This window comes from Glossina fuscipes, unplaced genomic scaffold (genome assembly GCF_014805625.2).
Source record: "Glossina fuscipes isolate IAEA_lab_2018 unplaced genomic scaffold, Yale_Gfus_2 197, whole genome shotgun sequence".
NCBI lineage: Eukaryota > Metazoa > Arthropoda > Insecta > Diptera > Glossinidae > Glossina > Glossina fuscipes.
The window spans coordinates 1,155,637-1,172,524 of NW_023998540.1; the positions used below are offsets into that span (position 1 = coordinate 1,155,637).

The 16,888-nt window shown below is 32.6% G+C and overlaps 1 long non-coding RNA gene across 1 annotated transcript in view; it reads right to left on the reverse strand.

The window, feature by feature from the left end:
* The window catches only part of LOC119641919, a 22,242-nt gene extending 15,613 nt beyond the window's left edge, over positions 1-6,629 (reverse strand). The window contains exon 1 of the long non-coding RNA XR_005247909.1: positions 5,793-6,629. This is a non-coding gene — a long non-coding RNA (uncharacterized LOC119641919). The remainder of the gene's footprint in view (positions 1-5,792) is intronic.
* Between the last annotated feature and the right edge of the window lie 10,259 nt (positions 6,630-16,888).

A 16,888-nucleotide genomic window follows, 5' to 3' on the forward strand; every position in this document is an offset into this window, starting at 1 on the left:
AAAAACACGTTGCCGCACTATGCATTAAAAGCACAACAATGATAATCTTTATGATAAACATTAAAAGGTTTTCCATTAAGCGGAAAATCCACGAAGAGGAAACTGCCTCTAAAGCACTTAGAGCAGAATACACGGCTTGCCTTCAACTACAATATGTATATGTATATGTAAAGGTAAGACAAACGAATAAACAAACGAGAAGATTATGTTCGCCTTAGGGCGAATATTAGATACACTTAATATCACATAGATTATAAATTTATGCGAAAACTTTGGAATTTTTAAAAAAGTTTTGTTAAGACGATAGTGTAAAGCCATTCATGATGCTATGCATGCAGTTAATATAGAAAATTTTAGATTTCTATTTAGCGTTAGCATTACTGATGATCATAAAGAGAATACTAACTAATCTTTTGCATTTGCTAGATCAATTTTATGCTCTGTGTTAATCGACTTGACTGATTATAGGCTGCTCAGAGGCTCCGCTAAGACGTTGTTGCAATATTATCTTTCCTTTTTTTATTCGTCTGTCCAGCCTTCCCATATACTTATAATATAACTATAATATGCTTTCTTTAACTATAACAGACCCAAAATAAAGGGTCCGTTCTTAATTAATCTAGTACTCGAGTTTTGCCATTTTATCCATCCGACCCAAGTACATTAGCATTCATCTAAGAGAATTCATATGCTTTCAACAAATAGTCTTGATCGACATAACCTTTTGAGCTTGAGTAAATTTCAGCGCTCTCTGTCCGATCGTTCATCCAAAGGATATCTGCGTCTTAATTTAAGATTCATAAGCCATATCTGTCTATAAGGCGTATATACTAAGAGCCGAACGCGAATCTTTACTCTGTCCATCTGTCAATTAGTTCATTCACCGCACTCCCAAGGATTCTTCTTCTATGTATCCCGTGAGCAAACAACATGACAAACTAACACACTTAGTCAGTTCTCGGTAATAATTCTTTTAGTTTCTTTATAAGAAACAGTTCAACGTACTTGCTGGCCTATATTGCGTAGAGATCGCAAAACCGTGTCTTTGTGTATGAATCTCTGTGTGTGTGTGTGTGTGTGTGTGTGTGTGTGTGTGTGTGTGCGTACTTTATTGTTTTTACGATAATTTGATGTACAACTGAAAACATTTAAATGGCAAACGTTCAAAACTGCAACAACTTGCACTCACTTTGATAGCAATTCCTTGAGGCGCGCGAAAAAGAAACCACAAAATATAGGAATACTAAAAAGCCACAATAATAGAACAGCTACATAAACAACGCATTTCAAGATAGGTAAAAACCATAATAGTTTATCTAAAACGCGACAGGGATTATACTAAAAAGAGAATTTTGTTCATTTAAGAAAAAAATCAATTAAATAAACTTGGAATTTTAAGTGAAATGAAAGCATCTTCTACGACTATCGAGTATGTACGTATTCTATATAAGCTCTTTAGCGCTGCCTTTTAACATAAACACTATCAACTAAAATGAATTAACAACAAGTTACACTACTGCCTAAATACTGATCTTTTTTGCTTAACATGAACCTAAACTATGTGAAATTCGATCTATGCTATGGTCTAAAGCATAATATAATCAAAAAATAAAAAAAAAAGTAAAAGTTAAATGCAATACTTTTATTTTATTTTACGCCATGTGGTAAAGAACACTAAGAAAATGTACAGTCAATACATAGAAGGGAGCGGGAAATCTTTTGTTATAATTCATTCGCGTTCTTGTTAATGCTAACCACCCACCTTGGAATCTGTCAAGTTGTTGTTAATTATGATTTATATTGAGGCAATGTAAGTAATTCCCATGAAAAATACAATGAATTTTTGTACCCCATGTTTAAAAAGTATGCTAACTATGCTATCCAGTTTGTAACGCTCCACGTCAATGTGCCAAAGAGTTATTAATATGTTCCCGCTTCCTTGAAGTGATTCGCTAACAGTTATGGCAACGAGTAAGCAGTAAATAAGTTGGTTTGAAATTAATTGCGAGTTTTTATTACGACGAGAAATGTTTTTTTTTTTTTTTTTTTTTAATGCAAACAACATGGATGAACTTTTGCTGTCCTTTCCGAAAATTCGTGCTTTAGAGATCTTTACATTAGCTGAATCAAGCGTAGCTCTAAAACACACGTTTGCCATTCAAGGAGGTTTTGCGAAATTTTCACACCAAGAAAATGGCAACGAGATGGCGGTAGGCTAGTAGATGAAATTATTTCTCACAACTCATCAAAGACAGTGTAACAACTCTTGTCTCCTTATCTGAACGTTCTTTGGTTTTCGGCCTCACGTTGGGTGCCGCTTTTGTGTAACAAAGATTTGGGCGAATTTTCTTTAATTTTTTTTTAATTCCGTTTCCTAAGTCTTTAAGAGTAAATGTCCACATGTATTATCTGACTGTCATGGTTTTAGTTAACTCTGTTAACACAAATCTGTTAATTCTCGCTATTCGTCTTTCACTACATGGTCCAGTTTTATAAGTTTCTGTTATTATGAAACGCTGTTACTTTCCAATCCTACAATTCAAGCAGTGATTTATTGATTGCTTTACCCCGTCTCATCATAATCCGAGTTGATCATTTGGCATACATGAAAGAATGCATTTGCTTGGAGAAGTCTCAAGGAGTCAATCCGAATCCTTTTAAGAAGCAAGAGCCCTATCATGCATAAGCATTTTGCTAAACAATCACCATCTTTCGTTTCTCTGATTCGCTTTTTCTTTAGTTTATATAATACGAGGCTGCAAACTCAATGCTGAAAACTTGCTTGCAATAATTAACCGAATTATGTTACTACAAAACCGAATAGTTTACTATAAAGCAATGTTGATAAATCCCGAAAAACAATAATAAAACAAATGGCTTTTGACTTGTGAGGTATTTCTGATGTTGGTCAGAATACGGCTGTGTATACCACATACCAGGAAGGTAGGTTTGTAAGTCTGACTTAAGTTATTGAAAACAAGGGCGAATATCGCAAATACTTTTTTATGAAACCAATATTTGTCGCAAGTTAAGAAAAAAAAAATTTTTTTTTTTTTTTATAATGCAACTGCTGCTATAATTAACCCCAATGTCTGTTAGTTTTTGATCATAGAACGTATGTCGGTTTCGATAACTCTAGTGAAATTCCTCTATAACCTTACACTTGTTTTGAGATCTCAACAAGCACAAATTGCCTTTTCTACATATATTGAATTAATCGTGCATACACACATACATACATATTGAACAAATTACAAGCAATTAACAAACAAACAAACAAAGGAAAAAAAGTAAAAGCTTTCAATTTCTTTCAGCCTTTCAAGTTTCTTACTTTTTTTATATTTAAACATTACGAAACACGTTTTTACATTTTATTTCATTTCATTTATTTCTCAACTTTGTTTATATATTTTTTTCTTTTTTTTTCCCAGCAGAAGGAAAAAAAAGTTTAAATCCATTGAAATAAAATTGAAAGAGATGTTGAAAAAATGCGGAAACCTTTACATGCCGCCTGAAAACTTTTAGAATCAAAGTCCATTTCAGTGCACATCGATATTCGCTGAAATACATTATCTTGATGTACAGAAAAAACATTAATATCAGAATTCAGTAAACAATCAGAACATTGTTTACACTTTTGTTTCTTTTAAAAGTTGGGCATTAAATTCTAAAAGGTTTTCGGTTCAGTGCATATACATTTATATATGTATGTATGTACGTATAACAAACTGTTTAATGCATTTCATAAGAAATCTTTAGCACATTTTTATACACACAATAGGCGAAAACTTAATAATTTTCTGATTACATGTTCAATGCACGTCAAAGGTCCCTTAGAGTATATAACTATAGTCCCTTACAGTATATATGTATACAATGGATATTCTTCTTATGTACCGTAGAGTCCAATTTTAGGTGTCAGTAAAGCCGACAAATAAAGGAAAGATATTCCTAAGGACAGGTGCCTAAGTGTGCCTTATGGGTAAATGTTGGTTATTCGCGAATTTGCTGTTTTTGCGTCATATCCATGGATTAATTAAAGGTTTTTTGTATTTTTCTTTTCTTTTATAAACGGTGTCCCAAAATTTATGGACGAAATTTTTTTAATTTTTGTATTCAATCACAATGAACATAGGATAGCATCATGCGTGGGACAGCATAATGGCTTGAACGAGTTTCCTGGCACATACTCATTCTTTTAGCCTCTATATTATGCGTCTAGTGACACGTCGTGAATGCATTTCTTTTTTGCTCTTTTCAACAATAACATATGAGCTCCCTGCACCCTAAATGCGGAAATTCGGACATTTAACGAAGTCATCAACGTGAAAGTGAACTTTATCGCTTGGGATGATTTTGTTTTTAAAATTCACTATTTTTGAGATATTGTTGAACAATGAAAACGAGTTTCTCTCTCGGGTAATACGCTCATTTTTACCAACCCTAAACTGTCCGCTGTCAAATTTAAATCTTGTGTAAATTTTGAAGGACTAGAGTCTAGATTATGATTGCAGCTTTAAAATAAATACACAAGCGGGCTTTTTTAATCACCACACCCCCCTAGTTTCCAAAATACAATCCCTTCAGAGAGGAGAACAAATGTTTGAACTTTGCAAACGTAAATTACGACCAAGAGACCTCAAAAGGGACACTTTTGATTCTACCTCCTTTCGTCTATGCTTAAATCAATAGCGATACCGAATAAAACTCGACACAAGGATTTTTTTTCGTGTTTCCTCGTAACTATTCCGCAATAATTGATACGTTTATATTGAGGCTGCGATCGCAGCGCTGCTCTGAATTAATTACAATTTTTATTTTATCCACTTTAACCACATTTGCAGAGACGCTTCTCTCACAAACACTTTCTTCTACGGTACTTTCGCTCTTTTCGTTTGTGACGCGTAAGTTTGACCAAAGAGGAGGATGCATCGTATAGATGAAAGGCAATTTGCAGAACCACTTCCCGAAAACTCTTTCAATTACAACACTCTTAACGCATTTTGGAAGTTTACCTTTTTAAAGGTAAAAAAGAGGAATACCTCGGATATATACGCTTTTGCTTGTCCGTTCAACATATTATGGAATGTCGTAAACTTTTATAGATATAGTCATAAAATGTCGGCAAATATTCGAGCGTAAATTTTATGGTTATGTGTAATCGAATGAAAGGGATCGATCAGAATTTCACAGTAAAACCCCGCAGCTAGTGGTTATGTACTATCGGATGACAGAGAGCGATCAGAACTTCACTATAAATCTATGTATTGACGCCTCTGTATATATTCTAAGGTTTTAAGTGATTATATTTGGCTTTTACAAAAGTACATGAACGACGATATGCCCTTTCGTGCTAAGTACAGTGAAAGTAAAAAATTTTAAAAACTTGACCACGAAACCAATATTAGTTCATCCTAGACCAGATCAGATATTTTGCTAAACGTTTTCCAAAACTGATATTAAGTGTTTTATTATTAGCTCAACACATTCGGGGACGTGAATACTATTGCATTCAAATTTTAAATTCAATAACAATAATAATAACTCATAACTGGGAAAGTTTGGACTGTATTGTTGTGAATGTTATATATTCATTCTATATACTTTTTGTATTGTATTTTCACTACCCTTACAATCTCAGATTTCGAATATCACAACTGCAAAAATAGGACACTTTTCGCAGCTCACTAAAATTTTTCACGTCCGCGAACGTGTTAATCAATTAAAATAATTCTCTTATGCGGAATGTGAAACATTTGCAGATATTAAGAAATAATTATACAAAATTTGACCTTAACATGATTCACATAATCCTTGATATTCTCCTTATTTCTTTATTTACCAAATTTGAAAAATCTTTTGGTGGTGACGTTTGAAACTCCGCTTAACTTTCTTTGTATGTATTATCAAAGCAAAAAAAACACTTGAATTTAATGAAATTTTATTAGACCAAAATGCTTAAAATATATTTTATATTTTTTAAATTTTCTTAAAAAACTTTACAAGTCTAATGCATTTTAGATAATAAGAGAGGGCTTCTTAAAAAACTTGTAATACACACATATATAGGATTTATTTTAATGTTTACAGTAATTGTTTTTCACAAACAACCAGTGACAGTCTTTTATTCATTATTATTCACTGTGAGACGATGTTTGTTGTATGTTGAATGCAGAAAAGAAGCAAAAAAATGTTTTCAATTTTTACATCATAATCCAATAAAATGTTGCCCTCATTTAAATTAAGAATTTGCATAAAATTTTGCAGGAAATGCGTCATAAAATCATTAAATAACACACAAAATTAAAGTGTTTACAAACTTATCACGCGTATCAACGGTTGTCATCATCATCATCATCATCATTATGATTAGTATATCTCTTTAAAATCAATTTCATTAAAAAAACGAATTTTTCTTTTTGTTGTTTTGCTAGACATGTAAATTTTAATCACAACTAGAGGTAAGTTAGAGATAACAGAGTTATATTTTTATTTTTATTTTTTTTTGAAATTTACTTTCTCACTGTGCACTCGCGCAACACAAACGCGTCCGTCCAATTTCAATAAAAATTAATAAATAAATATTGAATTTGATGGGAAAAAAGAAGAGCATTAATTTAAATAAATGCAAAAAAAAAGAAAAAAAGTTTTGTTGTAAAAGAGAAAATATTTTAGTCAAAATTCACGAAAAATACGCGACGTATAACATTTTCACAGTTAGACATGCTCAAGGAGACTAACTGTAAATGCCGAATAGGAAAAATTCACTTGTGCTCTTCGGACGACAACGATAAAGAAACATAGCATTGTTGGGTTGTTTTTTTTTTTTGTTTCAGCACATACGACAAATATCCAGTGCAGGCAAACATTTAATAGAGAGCGCACACACATACGATCTTATAAATAAATACTTTCATATATAAGCACAAATACAATTACAAAGCTGATTCTGTTATTAATAACACACAAATAAATGAATGATTATATGGACGGCAGTAAGTGGTGTGGTCGCTACACGAGAACTGTCTTAACAAAGGAAAGAAAAAGTCTGCTTTCACATCATAGCGAAGAAAGGGCGGGGAGATTTGGTGCAAAGATAAACATTATCTTTTCTTATTATTATTGTTTATGATTTGCGTGCGTGCATATGTGAGTAAATATATTGTCAAATTTTTGAAAAAAAATTTTGAAAAATTCAAGGATCAGGAACATATAATCATTGCATATTATTAAGTAAATATATTTAATGTGTCCAGGTATTAAATCAAATCAAGTGTTAAAGATCACGAGATACCGTATTCACTAACTGAGACATAACACTTTAGTCAAGTTTTTCTGTATTTTTGTATTAATGAACGTGCATCGTATTATATTTCATACTGTAATAAGAGCATTATTTGTGATCATTAATCTACTTGTTTACTTATAACACACCTAACTAATAGTTTAAAAGGCTTGAGCCTTGTTGTATAGGTAATAACTCAAAGAGATAAAATTTATCTCTATAATAAAAGTTTTTAGAAAAACCTGAGTCTTCTTGGCAAATAATATGTAAACACTAAATTTCTCGAACATAATTCATCAGAATGAATTTTGTGTTGTCCGTAGTTAATGCAAATGTTTAAATGTCTCTTCGCTCCACTGACTAAGGTGAGACACAATAAACAGTTTATGTTTTATTTCAATCAATAAAGTTTGAGAATTTCAAATTAACTTCCGTTAAGGTATCAAGAGAAAAGATTTATCAAACTTTCTTTTGAGTATCGTCTGAACATGTATTCCGAGTAAATCGGGGCCATTTTCATGGTTACATCATCAAAACTCTTTGACGGTCAGTTACTGCGAAATGTGTGATTTTCGAGAAGAAAGCGATATAGGGGCGATAAAATCAGCTCAATTTATTTAAAAGTTTCATATACGCCTTTCTGGTGAAATAAACTGGCGATAAATGAACTGCTTAGACTGGTATTTCCTGCGCATCCCATATTCGGAAGAATCACCACAATTGAAAGTCTTTTGGAACCACATAAGAAGAATACAAATGCGAACATATGCATAAATAGAATGAAAGGCATATACGTATGTAAAAAATGATGATATCTTTATCACCGAAGATATATAATATCATTAAAGTTTAATGTAAAGTAATTCAAATTCTCGATTAATGAAATTAAGGAAAGAGTTTCGACGATCGCACTATTTTACAACTTGACTCGCCGTCTTCTACTTAGCCACAGACCTTTATTTCTCTGTGTTGCTCTTCAACGTTACTTGTTTGGCTTCACTTTTCGCTATGAGCTCTCCACTGTCTATGCTACTCTTCTGGTCATCTACACTTTATCTGGATTTAAGAATATATGATCATGTTTTTGAGGTCTAATATTTTTTATAGATTCTGTGATAGATTAAAGTGATTCATAATTCAGTAAAATCTCTTAGGTCTACATACGTTCCTTAACATGAATGAAGTCTTTCAGGCCTTTTCAGAACCTTCTTGTACTCGTGCATTCGTTTTCTGTGGAATGCATACTTTTTTGAATATGAATGATAATAATAAGAGGAGGAAGCGCGCTATGGATGAGACTAAAGGATTTCTTCGTGATGTTTAAAAAAACAAGTAGGTTTTCTTGTAAACAGAGAAATTATTTTCTTTCGATACTTTCTAATATTGTTTTGCCAGAATCCAGCATGTATGTAAAAACTCTATAGACTACTTTTTAAAGACTACGTACTCCCTCCCTTTACACTACCCCTTAATGCACAAATTTTTTCCATCAGCTCTCCCTTATTTAATATTTCATTATAATTTACAATTGTCTTAAACAATACGCTTAGTCCGCAAGGGTAACTTATAAAAGTTAGGCAGCAAAGGATTAGTTTACTGATTACTTTTGTTCAAATAAATTCTCGATATTTCTTTATTAAAAAAAAGTTATACATTTTGCGGCGTTACGGAACGATTTAATTAATGCACCACCATCATTGCATCGTCGCCTATAGTGATTCGTATAAATATTCTTTTCGTATATAATAGCGGAAAATGGCAATTTTTATACCACCCGCTAGTTTAGTGATTATTAAATTAAAGAGAACGAGAGAAAATGAAAATCCACGAGATAAAAACGAGAGCAAAATGTTTAATTAACCCCGAAAGTGAAAAAATCAAATACAAACGAAGCAATTTATGAGTGTACGTAAGTTACAATCTCTCCACTATCGAATGACTTTTATTTAACAGTGCGGCGAGAGATAAGGATTAAATACTTGTAAATAAAGCAAATAAGCTGTTACTGTTAAATAACAGTAATTAACGTTGATGTTGAAATATATTTGGTAAGCACATATAATACACACACACACACGCATGAAATGAAAGACTATCAACGTTGCATATGTCATAATTAAATTTAAAGATATTTCGAAAATTAAAATCGTTTTTCCTTTTTCTTTTGCCTTACCGACAAAAGTGATTTATGTTTCGTGTTATAAGATTTATTCGCAAAAACGCACAAACATACATAATGTCTGCATATGCTTAAACTATCAATGAAATTTATCTTATAATAAAGACCTGGCAGCAAGCAACTGTATGCATGAAATGCATGTCTTTCTATATACGTCTATAGAAATACGTATATGTACAAGCTTATATGCATATACGTATATATATATATATATATATATATGTATATGTACATATGAGTCAGTCAATAAAGGATACATGAGTCATGGTTGTTGTGTTACTAAAGTTTTCTAAAGGTTGAAAATGTATGACTAAAAACTCTGCCAAATACTCGTTGTTGCACTTTTACTTTTCAGGATCTATATTATGACTCACGCAACCGTACACTTGTAAATATACATTCATATATTACTATAAATGTCCTTTTGAGTAACTATATATAAATATTATAAAATATAAAAGTTGAGACTCTGTGACAGTAATAAATTTTCCCCCTTTCAAATATCTAATAAAGCTGCCATTCTTTTGTTCTTAGCAGAAGTTATCAGAAAGACAGACTGAGCAAACTTTATTATTTCATTTAAACTTGTAAACTGCCATATACAATATGCGAAGCTTTGCATACCCGTTTAAAGTTTTTTGAATCATATACGTTACCTGTTTAGAACGTTGAATATATATTTTTGAACTTTTCTAATAGTTATTCGGACAATACAAGGTCTGATGCAAAGAATTTTCAATATTCTTACAAAAAAATTATTTAATCTTCAGTACATATTCCATTCTCTTTAAAATAGCCTTCTTTTGCTGTACCCGTTGTTCGCAAACGCTGTTTCCAATTAATGCAGCATTGACAAAACTGTTTTTCGTCTGCAGCCCCGACAACGAATTGTAATTTTACCTTGACCTTAGCTAGTGTTAAGAAACAGAAAGAGAATCCTTCGACTGATCTTTCGATTTGGAAATGTGAGACTCTTAGCTAGATAATAAGGAGCTCGCAGCGAAAGAACAATTTTCTGCTTCGTTAAAATATGTTTTTTTTTTCTAATATGAACCAATCACTCCGAGGACGTCTCCTATTTGCACAATATTGTCGCGATCGGAAGGAAATGAGAAAAGAGAAGAGACAGAAAAGCGACCGCAGTCGAAGCCTAGTGGGTATATGTCCAACCACTAAGTGGCTTTATCGACTGAGCACTCACTATAATTACGACAAAAGTAAATCTACCGCATTTGCCCTTTCGAAGGAGACTCTCGATCTTCCAACTATTAGTTTCATATGCAAAGCATTAGTAAATGGTGTTTTCCAGGAACCATCTCTCACTTTTCAATGAGTTCTACAATGATAATCTCAATTTCTTATTATTATTAGTAACGGATATTTTAGATCGCCAAAGTCTGTCATAATCTTTGACATCTTCTACTGAAATATTTTACACTAATATAACAAAACGAGAGGCTTTGGCATTAAACCATCACGAAAAACTCTTACCAACATTGTCAATGTATTACTGCGACATTTTTAATATAAAATTTCAAACTTTGCTGAAAGTTTCCGGAAAGCGCTCTAACGTACCCTGCTGCTGCGGTTGCCATTTATAAACTAAATCTCTGGAATACCCGTAAAATATCGTCCGTATGTTAGGTTCTTCTTTTACAGGTTTCACGGTTTCTTCAAAACCAGTTCAGTCGAGTCGAGTCGAGTTTTTCATTAGTTTCCTTATTCGGACGAATTGTAACCTCCTACTACCAAACTAATTCTTTTGCCCAAACGTTTTCGGCCAATCTAACTCCCCTAGTTCCCAACAAGTTATCCGCTTTTTATCAAATAAATTCTAGATATCCTCTGTTACCATAGATGACGGTGTTCCACTTATTTTATATCGCACTTTGTTTTTGAAATCCGGTTGTCACCCTATAGTCACCTAATATATGCTTATACTTATGAAGACACTTTCAAGTTTTCTAATTTAAACTTTATGACCACCTGCACTTAGTATCCCAAACGTCATTTCGGAATGGGTCTACTGTAAAAACTATAAAACCATTCAGTGATTTTCCAAAGAAAAAAAAAAACAAAAGAATACTTTATTAAAGTAAAATATTTTAATCCGTACTTACTTACATACGTATGGTTATAAAAATTCAACAAAATTTCTCTCCTCAATTAACTTACCTGTAAATATTAAAAAAAGAGAAAGCACTAATTCAATAATTTGTTAATTATACATAAATTTTTAAAACATTTCGTTTCATAAGATAATCATAATTTTCATAATAATAATGAAGAAAAAAAAAGAAAACTCATTTTAGCAAAAAATGAAAAAAAAAAATCTCTTCATTATTAAAACATAGATACATTGAATCAAAAGCACAACAGTAATGTCAACAATGTCAAACTGAATCGCAAGTTTGCCGGTCGACATGACATATACAAAAAGAACGTTTCTTTTCAAGATTTACTCATGCGTTTATCTTCTCCTTTATTTCAATGCCGAATTTCAAATTGAACCTAAAAATGTCAAAAACATCACACAACATATTGACAAAGGACATTTTCGTTTATTGTGTGGCGCATATGCACGCGAAAGCAATTTCCTGCTAATGAAGTAAAGCCACAATATTGACCGGATCAAGAGGAGAAGGAACGAACTCATTTGGAATTGTCAATGGATTAGCTTTTTCAGTCAGCGTATTATTACCATTAGCCTGAGTCGTTGTTGCTTGCTTCTAAAGCAATAAATTGTTATTTCTATCTGCTTTACTTAAAACGTTGCCTTTTGTTAAGTTCACAGGCTTTAATTAGATAATAAGTCAAAAATTGGCAAAGTCGAAGGCAAAACAATTTCTCGTACAGATGTACTTAAGGACCGGGCTTTCAAGTAAAAATTAATATCAAGCAAACTACAAAAAAAAAAAAAAAAGAAACCTTGAACGCATTAACCCTCAAAAAGGGTATTAAAATAAGGTTTGGTATCTTTTCACGCTTTGGAAAGTGACAATCGTTTTATCCATGTCCCATAGGAAGTAGTATCTCTTCTGCCCCTGGTTTACAGGCTGGGTTGCGCTTTAAATGTCAAATCGGTTTTTGCTTGTGGCAAACGAAAAATAAAAACAATTCGTGTTATGGCGACTCAAAAAGAGTGTTGAAGAATACCGTCCGATTATTTCCTATTCCTAAAGGCAATGGTCATAGGATTATCTTTAATAAGTATGTTATAAAACTGGTCTGATTTTTTTTAAAAATAACAGGAAAAGCTTAATCAAGAAGCCTAATGAAGAAGTGAATCCATCACATATTTGCTCTATTTTTCCGCCGAGTTTGAACTTAAGTGTTACGCGTATTTTTGATGGTTTTAAAGATCGAATAACAACGGTGTTAGAAGACTTATGAATGCTTAAATGAGTTAAGTGAGATATGATTCTTCAAACATTATAGATACAGATAGACGATTTCCATCTGCTCTTCGTCTGCCGCCAAAAAGCCCGCTACGTTACGGCCTAAATTAGTACAAGTGGGGAACATCTTAGATCCGCATTAAGCATGAAACTTGATTACTTGCCTTTTCATTCATCGAAATAATTACAATTTGTACTCAATGATGAAAATTTTCTTAATTTTGAAAAATCAATTAATATCTGTCATTCTCTACGGTTATTGACGGCGTAATTGAAATATATTGAGAACGCATCGTCGTCTAAATATTTCCACAAAAAAAAAAAAAAAAAATGTAAATAAAAAAAATAAGTACAGTTTACGCCACTTGCAGAAGATTTGAAAGACTTGAGACCAATAAAAATTGTAATATTATTGTGTGCATTGAACGTAGTGTGTCCCTCCTTTGATGCACTTTGCTGCAATAGAATTTCTATTTCACTTAATAGCAACAATATGTTTTTTTTTTCTTTTTTTTTCCTTTTCAAATATTCAATAGAGGAAATAAACAGATGCATGTCTTCTAATTTTGCCTACACACTTCTCTTACATAATTTATTATTTATGTGTTTGACCTAAAACCATAAAGAATAAGAGAAATCTTTATATTCCCGTTAATTTCATATTCACTATCCAACCCCTATCCTCCGGTTTGTTTTTTTTTCTTTGCCTTTTTTTCTTCCAAAATATTTGTTATTAATGCAATTCAAATAGATTTTCATGTTAAAGTGTTTCCGTAAAATATTCAACACCACGCACGATCGTTTCAATTTCAGTTGCTTTGTAAGTTTCCCAACAAGTGTTTATCGCAACATTCGATCTTAAGATGAGCGACGTGCACTGCATATTTTCTTACAAATGTATGTTTTGCTGCCTCAATGCTTTTTTTTCTTTTTTTTTTTACCCACTTATATGACGATCACGTTCTCTCTCTTCTCTTCGGTTAGATTTCGTTACATTAGCTTGATATTTAGAATAAATCAGTATCTTGTGAGGGATTTTTCTTGGGTGCGATGTTTTTATTAAAACTTACTTATGTATTTTGTAATTGCATTTTTTTTTTTTTTTTCTTATAAATTTTTCTTTCAAATTTAGTAAATAACGAGGAGGGTTAGGCTTTAATTAATTTTACAAAATATTTCCCCAAAATTGCTTAATACTCAAATACTACGCAAAGCATGGTAACTTCAAGTACAATTTAATTAAAACAAAAAAAGGCGAAACATTTTATCTCAGGTTAAATCTTTTTAAACCTATCACTTGTTTTATTATATCCATGGAGAATATATTTTATATAAGATGTTGCAACAATATATGTGATTTTTTCGCATAATAAAAGCATTTTTTCACAAGCTGTCCAGCGACGTCCCGCTGGAGATAAACACACATCCATACCATCTATTGCTGCCCAAGGAAAAATCAATTGGCATAAGCTTGTAAGGCATTCATACGCGAGTTCCACTTTTGAAAAAGTATGAGCTAAGTGTAGCATTAGCGCAAAATGCGTGCCAAGCTGTCACTTGTTGCAACTGGAAAGGCTGCGTTCCTACTGCTCTTAGGTTTTCCGAACACCAGGAGTGACAATTCTCCCTGTTTATGTGGCGAAAGTGAATAAATTGTATTTCATTACTCCGAATAAATTCGTTTAAAAAAAGCATTAATGCACTTTCGCCATTGCAATCTGTCGTGTAGACAGGTACGGGTGGCGTATATATCCGGCGACTACTTAGACTTTACTCGTCCAAAGTCATCGCAATAGCAATTGTATACTGACAAATGGCGAGAAATTTAAAATGACATATTTTGTATTAAAACATGCTATGCATCAATAGTTGGGTCACCAGAGCTATGTTCGTTTGAAATCACGTTTACCTATAAGCAAAGGTTTTCTACGGTATTGCATTTGTTTTTAAATTGTTTGTTGCTTTCTTCTTCTTTCTTTTCTCTTTATTCTTCTTCTTCTTGTGCTGCAAATTCCAAAATCAATCAGCATTAAAATATCGACCGGAGCATTCGATTTTGAAAAGTAAGGCCAAAAGAATCTTTTGAAAAATGAATTTACAGGGCCACCTATAATTAGCCGGAAACCTATTGCTTTTCTCTTAGCCTTACAAATTTTTGTGCGGAGCATTGAATTGGATCCTCAATAAACACGCCAAAGTTTCTAATTGCAAACCTTTCTTTTAGGGTCACCTTTGTAATGAATCCTTGTGGGTTGACTTTGTTGTAACATATCGAAAACAAAAATAACTCTCTAAGCTACAGTGATAATGAGATTAATAAAAAATTTTCTCAATTTGTTTTTACTAAAGACATTCTAGCAGCGTTCGTAAAACTCTACCCTTCTTATATATAAAATCTCTTGTGGTGTATGCGTTTGCAGACGAATACCAAAATTTTTGTTGCTTAAAGCAAAGTTTATCCTCTTACAGAAAAAGGACAAAGTGAAGACTTAACATAAATTTCTTTTCTCAATCAAGAAAATACATAAAATGGTTGCCTGCAGCAGCAACATAATGAAAACTGACAGACGTAATGAAAAATGTATGAGTGAAACGTATCGTCGAAACTCGAAGCCAACTGCGAATCGCTCATCACCCTTATCAAGTTTTTTTTTTTTTTTTTTTTTTTTTTTTTTTGTTAAATACAGAGACAGAGATAAAACAAAAGGAAAGAATTGAAAAAAGTATACGACGATATCACAATAAAGACGGCAATGATTAGCTGCTTTACTTCATTTTCTGGTTTCCATCTGGTTTTGTTTTATTAAAAGCACTCAGATAAATATCTCGCAGCCATGTGGCATTTAAAGTAATCCTTCCTGTAACTGAACGTAACTTTCTGTGAATGTGAATGTTTAAGCTACAAAGATCAACTTTTACTTAATTTTTGCGTCTTTGTATGAATCATCAAATGTAAACTATACCAAATATATCATTCCGCCTCTAATAACAATTCGCCCGAAACTACTACCCTGTCTGCACGTTTCTATCTACATATTTAGTCGTCCAGTTATCCGTTCATTCATCCTTTCTCTTATTTATTCATCGTTCACCTTCCGTTCGTTTCTCGTCCTTATTTTCCCTCATTTTTATATCACTTATTATGTTATATTGTTTGCTTCTTTCTTCGCTCATTCGTTTGTCTTTCATTTGTTTTATTCAAAAAAGAGGAAGAACACTCAATATCCACTTCATGGCAAATAATTATATGTGCAAAAATTAAACGTAATATTAATTACTATTGTTAAACCATAGTGATATCTAATCAATATATGGTAATATGGTATTGTGTTGCCCTTAGGACAATAAGGACTTATTGTAGTCTGCGTGGCATAGTGTCCATCACAGTGGTGGTATCAATTTTCGCCTATTCCGATAATATTTCAAAAGTTCAAGCTCCTGAAGTGTAAAATACTGGTTAGACTTTGACAACATCTTGGTGGAAAGTATTCTGCAAAGGTCCTCAATAGCGTTCAGGTTGAGCGCCATGGATGGGCACTGCAGCAACAGTAAATTTTGTGATTGAACTAATTCCTTTGTAAGCCGTTCGACAGGGATTTGAGCGTTGTCTTCTTGGAACAAAGTCTATTAAATAGTTCTGTAACAACTCAACATATGCCTCCGGGTTCATCTTATTGAGTGCGGAGTAAGCTTTCCTTGGTTACGCTTGTAGCACATTAGCCAAGTATCTCTTACCTTTCCACCAATGTTCACGATAACCATCAGGTCCCGCCAAATTAAATTTTTCTTCAATGCTAAACATAGTATTTCCAAGCCCTTCCCCACAAAATTTGCATTTGTCCGACACTGCAATGCGGGCATTTTTATGGCGTTGGGGTAAGCGGAGTTTGGCAATTTTGTGTTCCTAGCTAAGATCCACATTATCCTTCAGAAATTGTTACATATCTTATCTCGTTATATTTAAGCTTAGTTCTATTTTCATTTCCCTGCAATAAATATTTACATTATTTGCTAATTGTCGAATTG